This window comes from Ascaphus truei, unplaced genomic scaffold, assembly GCF_040206685.1.
Source record: "Ascaphus truei isolate aAscTru1 unplaced genomic scaffold, aAscTru1.hap1 HAP1_SCAFFOLD_1655, whole genome shotgun sequence".
NCBI classification, from domain to species: Eukaryota; Metazoa; Chordata; class Amphibia; order Anura; family Ascaphidae; genus Ascaphus; species Ascaphus truei.
Window position 1 is genome coordinate 1 of NW_027454547.1, and position 17,059 is coordinate 17,059.

The following is a 17,059-nucleotide window of genomic DNA, read 5'->3' on the forward strand; positions in this document are numbered from 1 at the left end:
GAAGAATGCCAGAGGATTGGATTATGCTGGGATATGAGGAGAGAATCCAGTCTATTTAAAACCCAGTGCTACATCCATTGACACAAATGCACGGTACAGTATATATATATATATATATATAAGAGAGGGAGAGAGAGAGAGAGAGAGAGAGAGATCTTTTGAATAAAATGGTCTTTTAGTTTAACCCTTTGGCCAAAGTGTCGTAAGCCCTTGAACCCCTCCAAGGCAGACCACGTCTCAAGGGTCCTAACACCAATATAAATTCTTAATAACCTGTACATTACCAGGAAGAATGTTTATAATAAATCTGTCAAAATTAGTTGCATAGTTCTAAGTCTGATTGAAGCTCTTAGGCCTTGCCCCCGCTGCCTACTGCAGCGCTCGCTGTGGTGGACGTTGCACGGACGAGAGCCCTCCCCTCAATGGCGCCGGGCCCGCTGCGAGGGGGGGCCACAGCGCTGGGTCGAGAGTTGCTCCTGCTCTCAATAGAATTGAGAGCAGGACTCGCGACGAGCGATACGGCACGCCCCCCGGCGGTTCAGCCAATGAGGGCGAACCTGCCAGGTGACGTCATGTCCGCACCCCCGACACTCCCCCCGGTCTCTCTTCCTGCAGTGAGCTGCAGACCAGGTAATCGGCTGCACGCGCCGCCAATCTCGCGGGCGCGCGTTGCAGCGGAGTTACCGAGGCCTTAGCCTAATTAACCTGTATAATACCAGGAAAAGCACTCTGTATTAGATTTATCGCAATCAAACTGCATGCAAGTTCCCATGAGTGTGGAAGGTGAAATGGAGTGAGCTTTAACCATTTAAAAGTGGGAGGGGGTGAGCTTCAAACCTGGGAAGGAGGAGCCACCCTCCAAATCAGCTGGGAACAATAGGAACAAATGTGTAAAATGTTAAAATGCCCCTGTAAGGGGAGCGGCTGGGAGGTGGGTAGCAACAAAAAGGAAAAGGATAATCACTGTTTGCTTTTGCAATAGTAGCATATGTATAGTGATATCACTAATTGTGGCTACCAAACAGCATATTAGCTCTGTGGGTTTGAGTCAATAGGTGAGCATACCAAAATAGAGTGAGCACAGGTAAGTGAGTATGTATATGTCTAATGATCAGATGGTATTTGGTAAGTGGAATAGTATGATTAATGATCTACCATTCAATAGCATAGATGGCCACAAACCCCAACTTATATCTCATGATGTGCCCAGATGGATTAGCAACATCAATAGTAGGCAAACAAATATTGCATATACAACCATGCTCCTATGCTCGACCGGGATGTAGTTGATCCCAACAGAGGCTGCCCAGCTCCATGAGGAGACCCGCTCATGGACGTTCACAAGTGACGTCACACCCCAACGCGCGTTTCGTGTGATGCTTCACACTTCATCAGGGGAGAAGGAGCTAATGCAATGGATGTCTACTTCACAGTTATACCTGTGACAAGAGAAAGGCAGGACTAGAGTGCCCAATTGGTATACACGCTGCTGCTGTGAGATAATCCGCCAGCTGGCGTGTAGACCATAGTAATTAAATATTTAAATAAACACATGATAAGGGGTGCATAAGAGATGTGTGCAGCCATGTCCATATGCACGCAAAACGCAACACAAAATTGCAGCGCTTATAGAATGTATACATACACACAGAATGTCATATCCATGGCCTATGGGATTATATACACATATATATATATAGCTAGCAACTGTAAATATTCCTGTATATTCATTTGCATGTCTTAGACAGGTCTGCAACCCTGTCTTTCACCATTATCGCCCAGCACACAGCACTTCCACTGCAGCAAGGGATTCTGGGAAATGACATGCAAATGAGGACACACAGTGCCACCTTTTATCTCAAGCTCACATTACATGAACAACCCTTAGTCAATGCATGCTGTTTTAAACACAGCTTTTAAGCAAGGACATATATATATATATATATATATACACACACACACACATATACACACACACACACAGAGAGGGAAGCAGGTTAGTTTGTATATAGCCAAACGAAGAAGCGGTGCTCTGAGGTAAGTAGAGAACCACACGCAGCTCTAACAACAACAAAAAAAAATTATTGAAAAAAAGGGAACAAACATCATGAAGCTAGGAACCTAGTTTGTATATAGCTCACCATGGGTACAGTATATTATATTTTATATTCCAAAATATTGCAAAATATTGGCTGCAAATGTGATGTCCGCTGATGAAATAGTGTGGTGTAGGTGTAGGACTGTACTATACTGTGTGGCCCGCCCCGAAGGACAAAACGGGTCTCTAAATTTATACTGTATCCCCATAGAGCCCTTGTGATGTAGGAGTGTACTAACCTAGGCGACACGCCCCGCAGGACAAAACGGGTCTCTAAGATTAAACTATATCCCTGGATCCCACGAATCAAACTGAGAACCCACATCACAAAGCAGCCAAACAATAGGATGGAATAACAAACTATGGTGAATTCAAATGAATGAAGTGTAAATAAAACCCTCGTTCTAGCAAGGACTGGTTCAGGTTTGTCCGTGTGGGTTGGGAAATGGGTTGTGATAGGTTAAGTGACTTGAGTTGTATCTGGATTTTGTGGTTTTTAGGGTCGAGCCAATTGAAGTTGAAATCCCCAAGAACTAGCAGCTCACTCTTCTCATTCAGAGAGGAAATGGAGCCAAGAAACTGGGTGATATCAGTCAGGGATTGTAGAGGGGCTTTAGGGGGGCGGTAGATGCCAGCGAGCAAAATGGGCTTAGAAAAGGGGAGGCAAATTGCCAACTAGGATTTCAAAAAAAGGTGAGCATGGGGGGGATTTTAACAGTGCAAATTGTAAGTTGTCTGCAATATAAAATAACACCCCTCCTCGTCCTCTCTTTGACCTATCTCTCCTAGATATGAAGTATCCCTGAATGGCGATATTTGCATTGAGAATTTTAGTGGTTAACCATGTTCCTGTGAGAATGATGGCTTTTGGTTTATGCAGAAGGCACCATGCCCTTAGTTCATCCAGTTTGGGCAGCAGGCTCCGGATGTTTATATGAGCGACAGATAGACCTTTATGGAATTTGAAGGGGTTATGTTTCAATCGGGAAAAACGTAAATAAAGCTTAGCAAGGGTTTATGAAAATCAGATTTCAACAGAGGTGTATTTGGATCAAACACGCGAGTCTCACTTCTGCGCTAGTGACCTCTGTGGGAGGAAACCTTTGGCATTGTAATGTAGAGCGTTTTCAGTTTTGTTTTAACCTTTTATTTTGAAAAACTGTCGTGCTTCTATTACAATTGTATGTTCTTGTAATCCCTTTTCTGTAACCTAAGCACTGTATTTTCATATATATTAAAACGTAAGGCTTTGGGCTCTGTATGAACGGTTGCACGCTCTGGAGAGTATTTACATTTTTGGACACATTTTACTACAACAGATGTGTGTGTTAAGTGTACAGGCAGTCCTCGTTTTACAACGAATGGCTTATCCAACGCTATGCAATGCATACCTATGTTCATTTTTACAACGCCAAAACGGCTTATCCAACGCTCTTTCAACGCTTTGCAAAGTTGTTTATGTGTATATAATATATATATTATATAATATTATACTATATAATATATTATATTTTTATATTATATTACATATTATGTTATATTATATATATATATATATATATATATATATATATATAATACAGTATATACACTATATAATTTATGTGTGTGCTGTATATCTTATTGCCTGCGTAAAATATTTGGTGTATTTTAGTGTTAAAAATGCCCTCAGGAACGGAACCTTTCATTTAAACAGTGTTCCTATGGGAAAGTGTGTTTCGCTTTACAACGTTTCGCTTTGCAACGCCATTTTGAGTAACGCATTGTGTCGGATAACCGAGGACTGCCTGTATAGTTTTTTCTGTCAAACAGGGATCTGAGACCCTGGCAAATATTAATAATCTATCTTTTATTTACACATTATCTCGGGTGGTGGAAGCGTGTAGATATGATTGCAATTGAGTAAGGGGTTAAGAGTAACTCATCGTAGGTACCGTGGGCAGGTTAAAGGTGAGTTGGCTAAAGTAGCCATGTATATAAACCCTGGTTGCATATCTAAGTCACGTGCTCACTTGAGTGCTGTCCGTGACGATGGTATTTGGGGAACGATTTAGGGGACATGTTACTCATTTGATGGACCTTTGCGGAGGTGGAAAGTGGGACCACTTGTGAACTGTGTATTAACCCTTGTCCCGTATGCAGATCACGTGCTCACGGGTGGGCCGTACATGACAGGGGGGGAGAAGAGAGAGGCGGGTAAAGAGAGAGAGAGAGGTGGAGGGGGGGGGGGAGAGGGTGGAAAATAGTGAGAGGGGGAGGAGAAAGAGGGGGAAGAGAGAGAGATGGAGGAGAGAGGGGGAAGAGGGAGAGAGATGGAGGAGAGAGGGAGGGGGAAGAGAGAGAAAGAGGGGGAAGAAAGAGAGAGGGAGAAGAGAGAGATAGAGGGGGAAGAGAGAAGAGAGTGTGTGTGGGGGAGAGAGAGGGGGAGAGAGAAGGCATGAGGAGTGAAAGGGGAGATGTGCGTAGGCAGAAGGGGAGGTAGGGGAAGGGTTAAAGAGAGAGCGAACATTGGAAGAGGGAGCGGAAAGAGAGAACGAAGACAGCGCGAGTGAGAGATGGGAGAGAGAGGGAATATATAATATAGGGGGTGAAGCATGGTTGCCTATAATCCCTGTCAGTGTACACTGCACATAGTGGCTAATGAGAGCAGGAATGTCCGCTTCAGTTTGAGAGCTAGCAGGATAATACAACTGCTAGTACGCAGTGATACTCAGGATTGATGTAATCTGCAGCATGTTAACATTCACACACCATGATGCTCTCTTACCAGCTGTTTCCCCACGGGTCTACATTAGTGCGAGGTTAAATGGGACTTCTAGCCAGTTGGAGGAGGGGGGGGGGGGGGAGAAAGGATAAGCCACGTGATGTATAATTCTACATTATAAAGCCATATCGAGTATACCTAGAATGCTTACCTGTAGATGGGATCTTGCATTACCAGCACCCTGCTCTGGTCCCAGGTCCAATCCTTCTTCTGCAACAAGAGAGTCTACAACTTACTTCCAGAATCTTCCACACTCCCGCCACACTCTCCACATCCCCCCTCCAACCCCCCACACTCCCGCCACACTCTCCACATCCCCCCTCCAACCCCCCACACTCTCCACATACCCCCTGCACCCCCCCACACTCCCGCCACACTCTCCACATCCCCCACACTCCCGCCACACTCTCCACATCCCCCCTCCAACCCCCCACACTCCCACAACACTCTCCACATCCCCCCTCCAACCCCCACACTCCCGCCACACTCTCCACATCCCCCCTCCAACCCCCCACACTCCCGCAACACTCTCCACATCCCCCCTCCAACCCCCCACACTCCCACAACACTCTCCACATCCCCCCTCCAACCCCCACACTCCCGCCACACTCTCCACATCCCCCCCTCCAACCCCCCACACTCCCGCAACACTCTCCACATCCCCCCTCCAACCCCCCACACTCCCACAACACTCTCCACATCCCCCCTCCAACCCCCACACTCCCGCCACACTCTCCACATCCCCCCTCCAACCCCCCACACTCCCGCAACACACTCCACATCCCCCCTCCAACCCCCACACTCCCGCCACACTCTCCACATCCCCCCTGCAACCCCCCACTCTCCACATCCCGCCTCCAACCCCCCACACTCCCGCCACACTCTCCACATTCCCCCTCCAACCCGCCACTCTCCACATCCCCCCTCCAACCCCCCACACTCCTGCCACACTCTCCACATCCCCCCTCCAACCCCCACACTCCCGCCACACTCTCCACATCCCCCCTCCAACCCCCCACACTCTCCACATCCTCCCTCCAACCCCCCACACTCTCCACATCCCCCCTCCAACCCCCCACACTCTCCACATCCCCCCTCCACCCCCCCACACTAGCCACATCTCACCTCCAACCCCCCCCCACACTCTCACCACACTCTCCACATCCCCCCTCCAACCAGCCACACACTCCACATCCCCCCTCCAACCCCCCACACTAGCCACATCTCACCTCCAACCCCCCCCCCACACTCTCACCACACTCTCCACATCCCCCCTCCAACCAGCCACACTCTCCACATCCCCCCTCCAACCCCCCCACACTCCCACCACACTCTCCACATCCCCCCCGCCACTCTCTCCACATCCCCCCCGCCACTCTCCACATCCCCCCCGCCACACTCTCCACATCCCCCCCGCCACACTCTCCACATCCCTCCCGCCACACTCTCCACATTCCCCCCGCCACACTCTCCACACACACCCCCGCCACTCTCCACACCCCCTCCAGCCACCCCCCCCCCCACACTCCCGCCACACTATTTCCATCCCCACCACACTCCCCACATCCCTCCTCCCACACACTCCCTCCACTTCCCCCCTCCCACACACTCTTCCCATCCCCCCCACACACTGCTTCCGCATCCACCCTCCCACACACTCCCACCCTCCACCCCCCCCACATACACTCCCTTCACACCCCACACCCCCTCAAATTCACCACATGCCTCCCCACACTCTTCATGTCCCCCCACCCTCCTCCATCGCTATGCCTGATGGCCGGTCTTAGCCGCCAGCCACCTTGTTGCAGGGACATCTCTTAGCCGCCAAGGTAAACCCCTAACCTTACCCCCTAAAACACGCTAATACGAACGCTACCCCCTACCCTAAAAACCTTAACTCCTTACCCTAAAACCGTAACCCTAACGCCCCCAAAATCTTAACCCTTTACCCTAATCCAGTACCCTAAAAACCTGAACCTCTTACCCCAAGGTGGATAATCGAATGGCTTGAGACCACGAGGGCAGGAGGTAAACATAAGCAGGGGATGGAAGGGGAGCGCCAGCTCCATGGTAACAATTCCCAGAGGAGAGGAGTGGGGAGGCCATTCCCCTCAGGGGTAACCATAACACGCGGAGAAGAACGCCCACCCAGTTGGGAACACGTCATTGGAAAATGGGGATAGAGGACAGGAGCTGCCCCCCGACATAAATGTTAAATATTACCGTGGGGTAACCATTACTTGAGAGGGCAGAGGAACTCCCACACCAACTGGGGTAATAATAGCCCAAGTAGATCAACCTCCCCCCCCTCCAGCCCTACTTTGGGTAACCATAAGATAGAAGAGGCGCTCCCCTTCTGCAAGGTAACCTGAGGAGAGGGGGGAGAGAAGCACCCACCAAGGGTACCCATAACGAAGGATAGGAGTACCCCCCTCTGTTGGGATACTCACCCTGAGAGAGAGTTAAGAGTTCCCCCCCCCCCCCCATGCCCCAACCTGGAGTAAGGGGGTCTCGCCCCCACTCCCTCACACACACTATTTTAAATACTCCGCAAATATTATTTGTAATCTTGTTCTCCAAAACTCTGACCTGGAAACAATGGAATTGTAGCAAAGTATGTCCCAACAAGAACAGGTGCAACTCAGCAGCTACAATGTATTCTTATATTACTACGGTAACATTCTCTATTGTTGCAGTTTGCAGCTCAAACTGCTGGGAACATTGGCAACAAATGATCAAAAAAAGGAAACTGTTGAAAAGATCTTGCACTGCTGGGGAGGTGGCTAAAGCCTGATCTATAAATCAAAGGATGCTCAGTGTGTTAAAACTCATTCAAAATGGCATTAAGTTGAATAAAAACAAACAAACAAAAAAAAAAACAGTATTATCTAACACTACAGGACTGATTTATTCACAGAAAACACGTACAATGTTGCTGGGATTGCTCAGACATGCTGATTGCCCAATAATAATGTAAGTATTGGGTCCTTCAGATGCCCTCTGAAGAATGAAACAGGAGTACAGGGCGCTCAGCGTCCCCGGGACAAAGAGGGTCTGTGCTTTATGCCGGGATCCCTGATCTAAAAGATCTAATCGCGGAGTCAACATCAGTTCACCAACGGCAACACGGATTAGCCGAGCCGTGGGGGTGACCGGAATAACGGCAGAGCCGCGGGGGTGACCGGAATAACGGCAGAGCCGCGGGGTGTGACCGGAATAACGGCAGAGCCGCGGGGGTGACCGGAATAACGGCAGAGCCGCGGGGGTGACCGGAATAACGGCAGAGCCGGGGGGATGACCGGAATAACGGCAGAGCCGGGGGGTGACCGGAACAACGGCAGAGCCACGGGGGTGACCAGAATAACGGCAGAGCCACGGGGGTGACCAGAATAACGGCAGAGCCGGGGGGTGACCGGAATAACGGCAGAGCCGCGGGGATGACCGGAATAACGGCAGAGCCGCGGGGGTGACCGGAATAACAGCAGAGCCACGGGGGTGACCGGAATAACAGCAGAGCCACGGGGGTGACCGGAATAACGGCAGAGCCGGGGGGATGACCGGAATAACGGCAGAGCCGCGGGGGTGACCGGAATAATGGCAGAGCCGTGGGGGTGACCGGAATAACGGCAGAGCCGGGGGGATGACCGGAATAACGGCAGAGCCGCGGGGGTGACCGGAATAATGGCAGAGCCGTGGGGGTGACCGGAATAACGGCAGAGCCGCGGGGATAACCGGAATAACGGCAGAGCCGTGGGGTGACCGGAACAACGGCAGAGCCACGGGGGTGACCGGAATAACGGCAGAGCCGGGGGGATGACCGGAATAACGGCAGAGCCGCGGGGGTGACCGGAATAATGGCAGAGCCGTGGGGGTGACCGGAATAACGGCAGAGCCGCGGGGATGACCGGAATAACGGCAGAGCCGGGGGGTGACCGGAACAACGGCAGAGCCACGGGGGTGACCAGAATAACGGCAGAGCCACGGGGGTGACCAGAATAACGGCAGAGCCGCGGGGGTGACCGGAATAACGGCAGAGCCGCGGGGGTGACCGGAATAACGGCAGAGCCGCGGGGGTGACCGGAATAACGGCAGAGCCGTGGGGGTGACCGGAATAACGGCAGAGCCGCGGGGGTGACCTGAATAACGGCAGAGCCACGGGGGTGACCAGAATAACGGCAGAGCCACGGGGGTGACCAGAATAACGGCAGAGCCGGGGGGTGACCGGAATAACGGCAGAGCCGCGGGGATGACCGGAATAACGGCAGAGCCGCGGGGGTGACCGGAATAACAGCAGAGCCACGGGGGTGACCGGAATAACAGCAGAGCCTCGGGGGTGACCGGAATAACGGCAGAGCCGGGGGGATGACCGGAATAACGGCAGAGCCGCGGGGGTGACCGGAATAATGGCAGAGCCGTGGGGGTGACCGGAATAACGGCAGAGCCGGGGGGATGACCGGAATAACGGCAGAGCCGCGGGGGTGACCGGAATAATGGCAGAGCCGTGGGGGTGACCGGAATAACGGCAGAGCCGCGGGGATAACCGGAATAACGGCAGAGCCGTGGGGTGACCGGAACAACGGCAGAGCCACGGGGGTGACCGGAATAACGGCAGAGCCGGGGGGATGACCGGAATAACGGCAGAGCCGCGGGGGTGACCGGAATAATGGCAGAGCCGTGGGGGTGACCGGAATAACGGCAGAGCCGCGGGGATGACCGGAATAACGGCAGAGCCGGGGGGTGACCGGAACAACGGCAGAGCCACGGGGGTGACCAGAATAACGGCAGAGCCACGGGGGTGACCAGAATAACGGCAGAGCCGCGGGGGTGACCGGAATAACGGCAGAGCCGCGGGGGTGACCGGAATAACGGCAGAGCCGCGGGGGTGACCGGAATAACGGCAGAGCCGTGGGGGTGACCGGAATAACGGCAGAGCCGCGGGGGTGACCTGAATAACGGCAGAGCCACGGGGGTGACCGGAATAACGGCAGAGCCGGGGGGTGACCGGAATAACGGCAGAGCCGCGGGGGTGACCGGAATAACGGCAGAGCCACGGGGGTGACCAGAATAACGGCAGAGCCGCGGGGGTGACCGGAATAACGGCAGAGCCGGGGGGTGACCGGAATAACGGCAGAGCCGCGGGGGTGACCGGAATAACGGCAGAGCCGCGGGGGTGACCGGAATAACGGCAGAGCCGCGGGGGTGACCGGAATAACGGCAGAGCCGCGGGGGTGACCGGAATAACGGCAGAGCCGCGGGGGTGACCGGAATAACGGCAGAGCCGGGGGGATGACCGGAATAACGGCAGAGCCGGGGGGTGACCGGAACAACGGCAGAGCCACGGGGGTGACCAGAATAACGGCAGAGCCACGGGGGTGACCAGAATAACGGCAGAGCCGCGGGGGTGACCGGAATAACGGCAGAGCCGCGGGGGTGACCGGAATAACGGCAGAGCCGCGGGGGTGACCGGAATAACGGCAGAGCCGTGGGGGTGACCGGAATAACGGCAGAGCCGCGGGGGTGACCTGAATAACGGCAGAGCCACGGGGGTGACCGGAATAACGGCAGAGCCGGGGGGTGACCGGAATAACGGCAGAGCCGCGGGGGTGACCGGAATAACGGCAGAGCCGCGGGGGTGACCAGAATAACGGCAGAGCCGCGGGGGTGACCGGAATAACGGCAGAGCCGGGGGGTGACCGGAATAACGGCAGAGCCGCGGGGGTGACCGGAATAACGGCAGAGCCGCGGGGGTGACCGGAATAACGGCAGAGCCGCGGGGGTGACCGGAATAACGGCAGAGCCGCGGGGGTGACCGGAATAACGGCAGAGCCGCGGGGGTGACCGGAATAACGGCAGAGCCGCGGGGGTGACCGGAATAACGGCAGAGCCGTGGGGGAGCCGTGGGGATGACCGGGATAACGGTAGAGCCGCGGGGGTGACCGGAATAACGGCAGAGCCGCGGGGGTGACCGGAATAATGGCAGAGCCGCGGGGATGACCGGAATAACTGCAGAGCCGCGGGGGTGACCGGAATAACGGCAGAGCCGCGGGGGTGACCGGAATAACGGCAGAGCCGTGGGGGAGCCGCGGGGGTGACCGGAATAACGGCAGAGCCGCGGGGATGACCGGAATAACGGCAGAGCCGCGGGGATGACCGGAATAACGGCAGAGCCGCGGGGATGACCGGAATAACGGCAGAGCCGCGGGGGTGACCGGAATAACGGCAGAGCCGCGGGGGTGACCGGAATAACGGCAGAGCCGCGGGGGTGACCGGAATAACGGCAGAGCCGCGGGGGTGACCGGAATAACGGCAGAGCCGTGGGGGTGACCGGGATAACGGCAGAGCCGTGGGGATGACCGGAATAACGGCAGAGCCGTGGGGGTGACCGGGATAACGGCAGAGCCGTGGGGGTGACCGGAAACAAATGTGTTCCATTCCTTTACACGCATTAGAAAACGGACATAAAATCACCATTTGTTCCCCCGGTTCGGCTGGTCGGAGGATGCACTCGGGGAACAGAGAATTCGGGTTTCCGGGTCACAATATCCTGGGGTAATTGTATATTTTTTGGGGTCATTATTAAATAGAACTAGGGAAAGGGTCTGTATCCCGCTGACGTGTGACAATTCATGTAATGTATCTCCTGCTGAGTGTGACAGAGCCTGTAATGTATCCCCCGCTGAGTGTGACAGAGCCTGTAATGTATCCCCCCGCTGAGTGTGACAGAGCCTGTAATGTATCCCCCCGCTGAGTGTGACAGACCCTGTAATGTATCCCCCGCTGAATGTGACAGAGCCTGTAATGTATCCCCTGCTGAGTGTGACAGACCCTGTAATGTATCCCCCGCTGAGTGTGACAGAGCCTGTAATGTATCCCCCCGCTGAGTGTGACAGACCCTGTAATGTATCCCCTGCTGAGTGTGACAGACCCTGTAATGTATCCCCCGCTGAGTGTGACAGAGCCTGTAATGTATCCCCCCGCTGAGTGTGACAGACCCTGTAATGTATCCCCCGCTGAATGTGACAGAGCCTGTAATGTATCCCCTGCTGAGTGTGACAGACCCTGTAATGTATCCCCCGCTGAGTGTGACAGAGCCTGTAATGTATCCCCCCGCTGAGTGTGACAGACCCTGTAATGTATCCCCTGCTGAGTGTGACAGACCCTGTAATGTATCCCCCGCTGAGTGTGACAGAGCCTGTAATGTATCCCCCCGCTGAGTGTGACAGACCCTGTAATGTATCCCCCGCTGAATGTGACAGAGCCTGTAATGTATCCCCTGCTGAGTGTGACAGAGCCTGTAATGTATCCCCTGCTGAGTGTGACAGAGCCTGTAATGTATCCCCTGCTGAGTGTGACAGAGCCTGTAATGTATCCCCTGCTGAGTGTGACAGACCCTGTAATGTATCCCCTGCTGAATGTGACAGACCCTGTAATGTATCCCCCCGCTGAGTGTGACAGACCCTGTAATGTATCCCCCGCTGAATGTGACAGAGCCTGTAATGTATCCCTCGCTGAGTGTGACAGAGCCTGTAATGTATCCCCTGCTGAGTGTGACAGAGCCTGTAATGTATCCCCTGCTGAGTGTGACAGAGCCTGTAATGTATCCCCTGCTGAGTGTGACAGAGCCTGTAATGTATCCCCCGCTGAATGTGACAGACCCTGTAATGTATCCCCCGCTGAATGTGACAGAGCCTGTAATGTATCCCCTGCTGAATGTGACAGAGCCTGTAATGTATCCCCTGCTGAATGTGACAGAGCCTGTAATGTATCCCCTGCTGAATGTGACAGAGCCTGTAATGTATCCCCTGCTGAATGTGACAGAGCCTGTAATGTATCCCCCTGCTGAGTGTGAACCCAAGTGATTTGTGTCGGCGCTAAGAACACCCACAATAAAGGTTAAAGTGACAGAAATATATAAACACTGTGAGGTGATATGTGGCCAAAAAAACTTCTCAACCTTCCAAGGAATATGTAAGGATTCCTTACAGAAACAGTCTTGGTCCAGGGTGGGAAGGGAGCGGTAATTTCGGGAACACACCAAAAATAAAAAGATATAAACAGTAATGGTGCAGTATATTAACACAACATGGAAAGCAATGAGTTCTTGGCTCTGTAGAAATTCCTACTTACAGTACAACAAGTGGAATAATAAAGGGCAATGGTCTGACACTGTCAGTATATGTGAAACTGGATCTTCAGCAGAGAAGGAGATTCTGGGTGAGAAGTAACTCCATCGAATTCTCTCCTGAGGAAGCGGTCTACGTACAGCGAAACGCGTAGAGCTTTGTCGTCAGTCTGCTGCAGCTGCCCCCTGAGTGAAGACGTCTGAGCTGTTGCTGATCCGCTGCTGATCCGCTGCTATCTATCTTCCGCGCTCCCAACCGGATGTCGTCACCCGTGTACCGGAAGTGACGTCAGACGCCATCCATCGGCGGCGAGGTGGGAGCCAAAGGAAGACGGTACAGCAAGCTTTTCCACACGGGACCAGCTCTACTGTCTCACGATACCTTTATGTGTACATATTTTATGTACTTATTGTAAGTACATTTTTTACTTTGCTTGATGTGATAAATTGTGTCTATTGCGATCTACACTATGGTCCGTTTCTGTTTTACATGAACATAATACGCTATTTGGATCTGAGTTCCCGCCATCTGTATGATCTCCGTTTGGAGTTACTTCTCACCCAGAATCTCCTTCTCTGCTGAAGATCCAGTTTCACATATACTGACAGTGTCAGACCATTGCCCTTTATTATTCCACTTGTTGTACTGTAAGTAGGAATTTCTACAGAGCCAAGAACTCATTGCTTTCCATGTTGTGTTAATATACTGCACCATTACTGTGTATATCTTTTTATTTTTGGTGTGTTCCCAAAATTACCGCTCCCTTCCCCTGCTGAGTGTGACAGAGCCTGTAATGTATCCCCCGCTGAGCGTGACAGAGCCTGTAATGTATCCCCTGCTGAATGTGACAGAGCCTGTAATGTATCCCCCCGCTGTGTGTGACAGAGCCTGTAATGTATCCCCCCGCTGAGTGTGACAGAGCCTGTAATGTATCCCCCCGCTGTGTGTGACAGAGCCTGTAATGTATCCCCCCGCTGTGTGTGACAGAGCCTGTAATGTATCCCCCTGCTGTGTGTGACAGAGCCTGTAATGTATCCCCCGCTGAGTGTGACAGACCCTGTAATGTACCCCCCCGCTGAGTGTGACAGAGCCTGTAATGTACCCCCCGCTGAGTGTGACAGAGCCTGTAATGTATCCCCTGCTGAGTGTGACAGAGCCTGTAATGTATCCCCCTGCTGAGTGTGACAGACCATGTAACGTATCCCCCGCTGAGTGTGACAGAGCCTGTAATGTATCCCCCCGCTGAGTGTGACAGACCCTGTAATGTACCCCCCCGCTGAGTGTGACAGAGCCTGTAATGTACCCCCCGCTGAGTGTGACAGAGCCTGTAATGTATCCCCTGCTGTGTGTGACAGAGCCTGTAATGTATCCCCCGCTGTGTGTGACAGAGCCTGTAATTTATCCCCCGCTGAGTGTGACAGAGCCTGTAATGTATCCCCTGCTGTGTGTGACAGAGCCTGTAATGTATCCCCCGCTGAGTGTGACAGAGCCTGTAATGTATCCCCCGCTGAGTGTGACAGAGCCTGTAATGTATCTCCTGCTGAGTGTGACAGAGCCTGTAATGTATCCCCCGCTGAGTGTGACAGAGCCTGTAATGTATCCCCCCGCTGAGTGTGACAGACCCTGTAATGTATCCCCCGCTGAATGTGACAGAGCCTGTAATGTATCCCCTGCTGAGTGTGACAGACCCTGTAATGTATCCCCCGCTGAGTGTGACAGAGCCTGTAATGTATCCCCCCGCTGAGTGTGACAGACCCTGTAATGTATCCCCTGCTGAGTGTGACAGACCCTGTAATGTATCCCCCGCTGAGTGTGACAGAGCCTGTAATGTATCCCCCCGCTGAGTGTGACAGACCCTGTAATGTATCCCCCGCTGAATGTGACAGAGCCTGTAATGTATCCCCTGCTGAGTGTGACAGACCATGTAATGTATCCCCCGCTGAGTGTGACAGAGCCTGTAATGTATCCCCCCGCTGAGTGTGACAGACCCTGTAATGTATCCCCCGCTGAATGTGACAGAGCCTGTAATGTATCCCCTGCTGAGTGTGACAGAGCCTGTAATGTATCCCCTGCTGAGTGTGACAGAGCCTGTAATGTATCCCCTGCTGAGTGTGACAGAGCCTGTAATGTATCCCCTGCTGAGTGTGACAGAGCCTGTAATGTATCCCCTGCTGAGTGTGACAGACCCTGTAATGTATCCCCTGCTGAATGTGACAGACCCTGTAATGTATCCCCCCGCTGAGTGTGACAGACCCTGTAATGTATCCCCCGCTGAATGTGACAGAGCCTGTAAAGAATCCCCTGCTGAGTGTGACAGAGCCTGTAATGTATCCCCTGCTGAGTGTGACAGAGCCTGTAATGTATCCCCCGCTGAATGTGACAGACCCTGTAATGTATCCCCTGCTGAATGTGACAGAGCCTGTAATGTATCCCCTGCTGAATGTGACAGAGCCTGTAATGTATCCCCTGCTGAATGTGACAGAGCCTGTAATGTATCCCCCTGCTGAGTGTGAACCCAAGTGATTTGTGTCGGCGCTAAGAACACCCACAATAAAGGTTAAAGTGACAGAAATATATAAACACTGTGAGGTGATATGTGGCCAAAAAAACTTCTCAACCTTCCAAGGAATATGTAAGGATTCCTTACAGAAACAGTCTTGGTCCAGGGTGGGAAGGGAGCGGTAATTTCGGGAACACACCAAAAATAAAAAGATATAAACAGTAATGGTGCAGTATATTAACACAACATGGAAAGCAATGAGTTCTTGGCTCTGTAGAAATTCCTACTTACAGTACAACAAGTGGAATAATAAAGGGCAATGGTCTGACACTGTCAGTATATGTGAAACTGGATCTTCAGCAGAGAAGGAGATTCTGGGTGAGAAGTAACTCCATCGAATTCTCTCCTGAGGAAGCGGTCTACGTACAGCGAAACGCGTAGAGCTTTGTCGTCAGTCTGCTGCAGCTGCCCCCTGAGTGAAGACGTCTGAGCTGTTGCTGATCCGCTGCTGATCCGCTGCTATCTATCTTCCGCGCTCCCAACCGGATGTCGTCACCCGTGTACCGGAAGTGACGTCAGACGCCATCCATCGGCGGCGAGGTGGGAGCCAAAGGAAGACGGTACAGCAAGCTTTTCCACACGGGACCAGCTCTACTGTCTCACGATACCTTTATGTGTACATATTTTATGTACTTATTGTAAGTACATTTTTTACTTTGCTTGATGTGATAAATTGTGTCTATTGCGATCTACACTATGGTCCGTTTCTGTTTTACATGAACATAATACGCTATTTGGATCTGAGTTCCCGCCATCTGTATGATCTCCGTTTGGAGTTACTTCTCACCCAGAATCTCCTTCTCTGCTGAAGATCCAGTTTCACATATACTGACAGTGTCAGACCATTGCCCTTTATTATTCCACTTGTTGTACTGTAAGTAGGAATTTCTACAGAGCCAAGAACTCATTGCTTTCCATGTTGTGTTAATATACTGCACCATTACTGTGTATATCTTTTTATTTTTGGTGTGTTCCCAAAATTACCGCTCCCTTCCCCTGCTGAGTGTGACAGAGCCTGTAATGTATCCCCCGCTGAGCGTGACAGAGCCTGTAATGTATCCCCTGCTGAATGTGACAGAGCCTGTAATGTATCCCCCCGCTGTGTGTGACAGAGCCTGTAATGTATCCCCCCGCTGAGTGTGACAGAGCCTGTAATGTATCCCCCCGCTGTGTGTGACAGAGCCTGTAATGTATCCCCCTGCTGTGTGTGACAGAGCCTGTAATGTATCCCCCGCTGAGTGTGACAGACCCTGTAATGTACCCCCCCGCTGAGTGTGACAGAGCCTGTAATGTATCCCCCGCTGAGTGTGACAGAGCCTGTAATGTATCCCCCGCTGTGTGTGACAGACCCTGTAATGTACCCCCCGCTGAGTGTGACAGAGCCTGTAATGTATCCCCTGCTGAGTGTGACAGAGCCTGTAATGTATCCCCCTGCTGAGTGTGACAGACCATGTAACGTATCCCCCGCTGAGTGTGACAGAGCCTGTAATGTATCCCCCCGCTGAGTGTGACAG

The 17,059-nt window shown here is 52.4% G+C and overlaps 1 long non-coding RNA gene across 1 annotated transcript in view; it reads right to left on the reverse strand.

Annotated features, from left to right (window-relative positions):
• Window positions 1–4,939: 4,939 nt before the first annotated feature.
• The window catches only part of LOC142476720 (uncharacterized), a 43,392-nt gene continuing 31,272 nt past the window's right edge, over window positions 4,940–17,059 (reverse strand). Inside the window, exon 3 of the long non-coding RNA XR_012791937.1 lies at window positions 4,940–5,072. This is a non-coding gene — a long non-coding RNA (uncharacterized LOC142476720). The remainder of the gene's footprint in view (window positions 5,073–17,059) is intronic.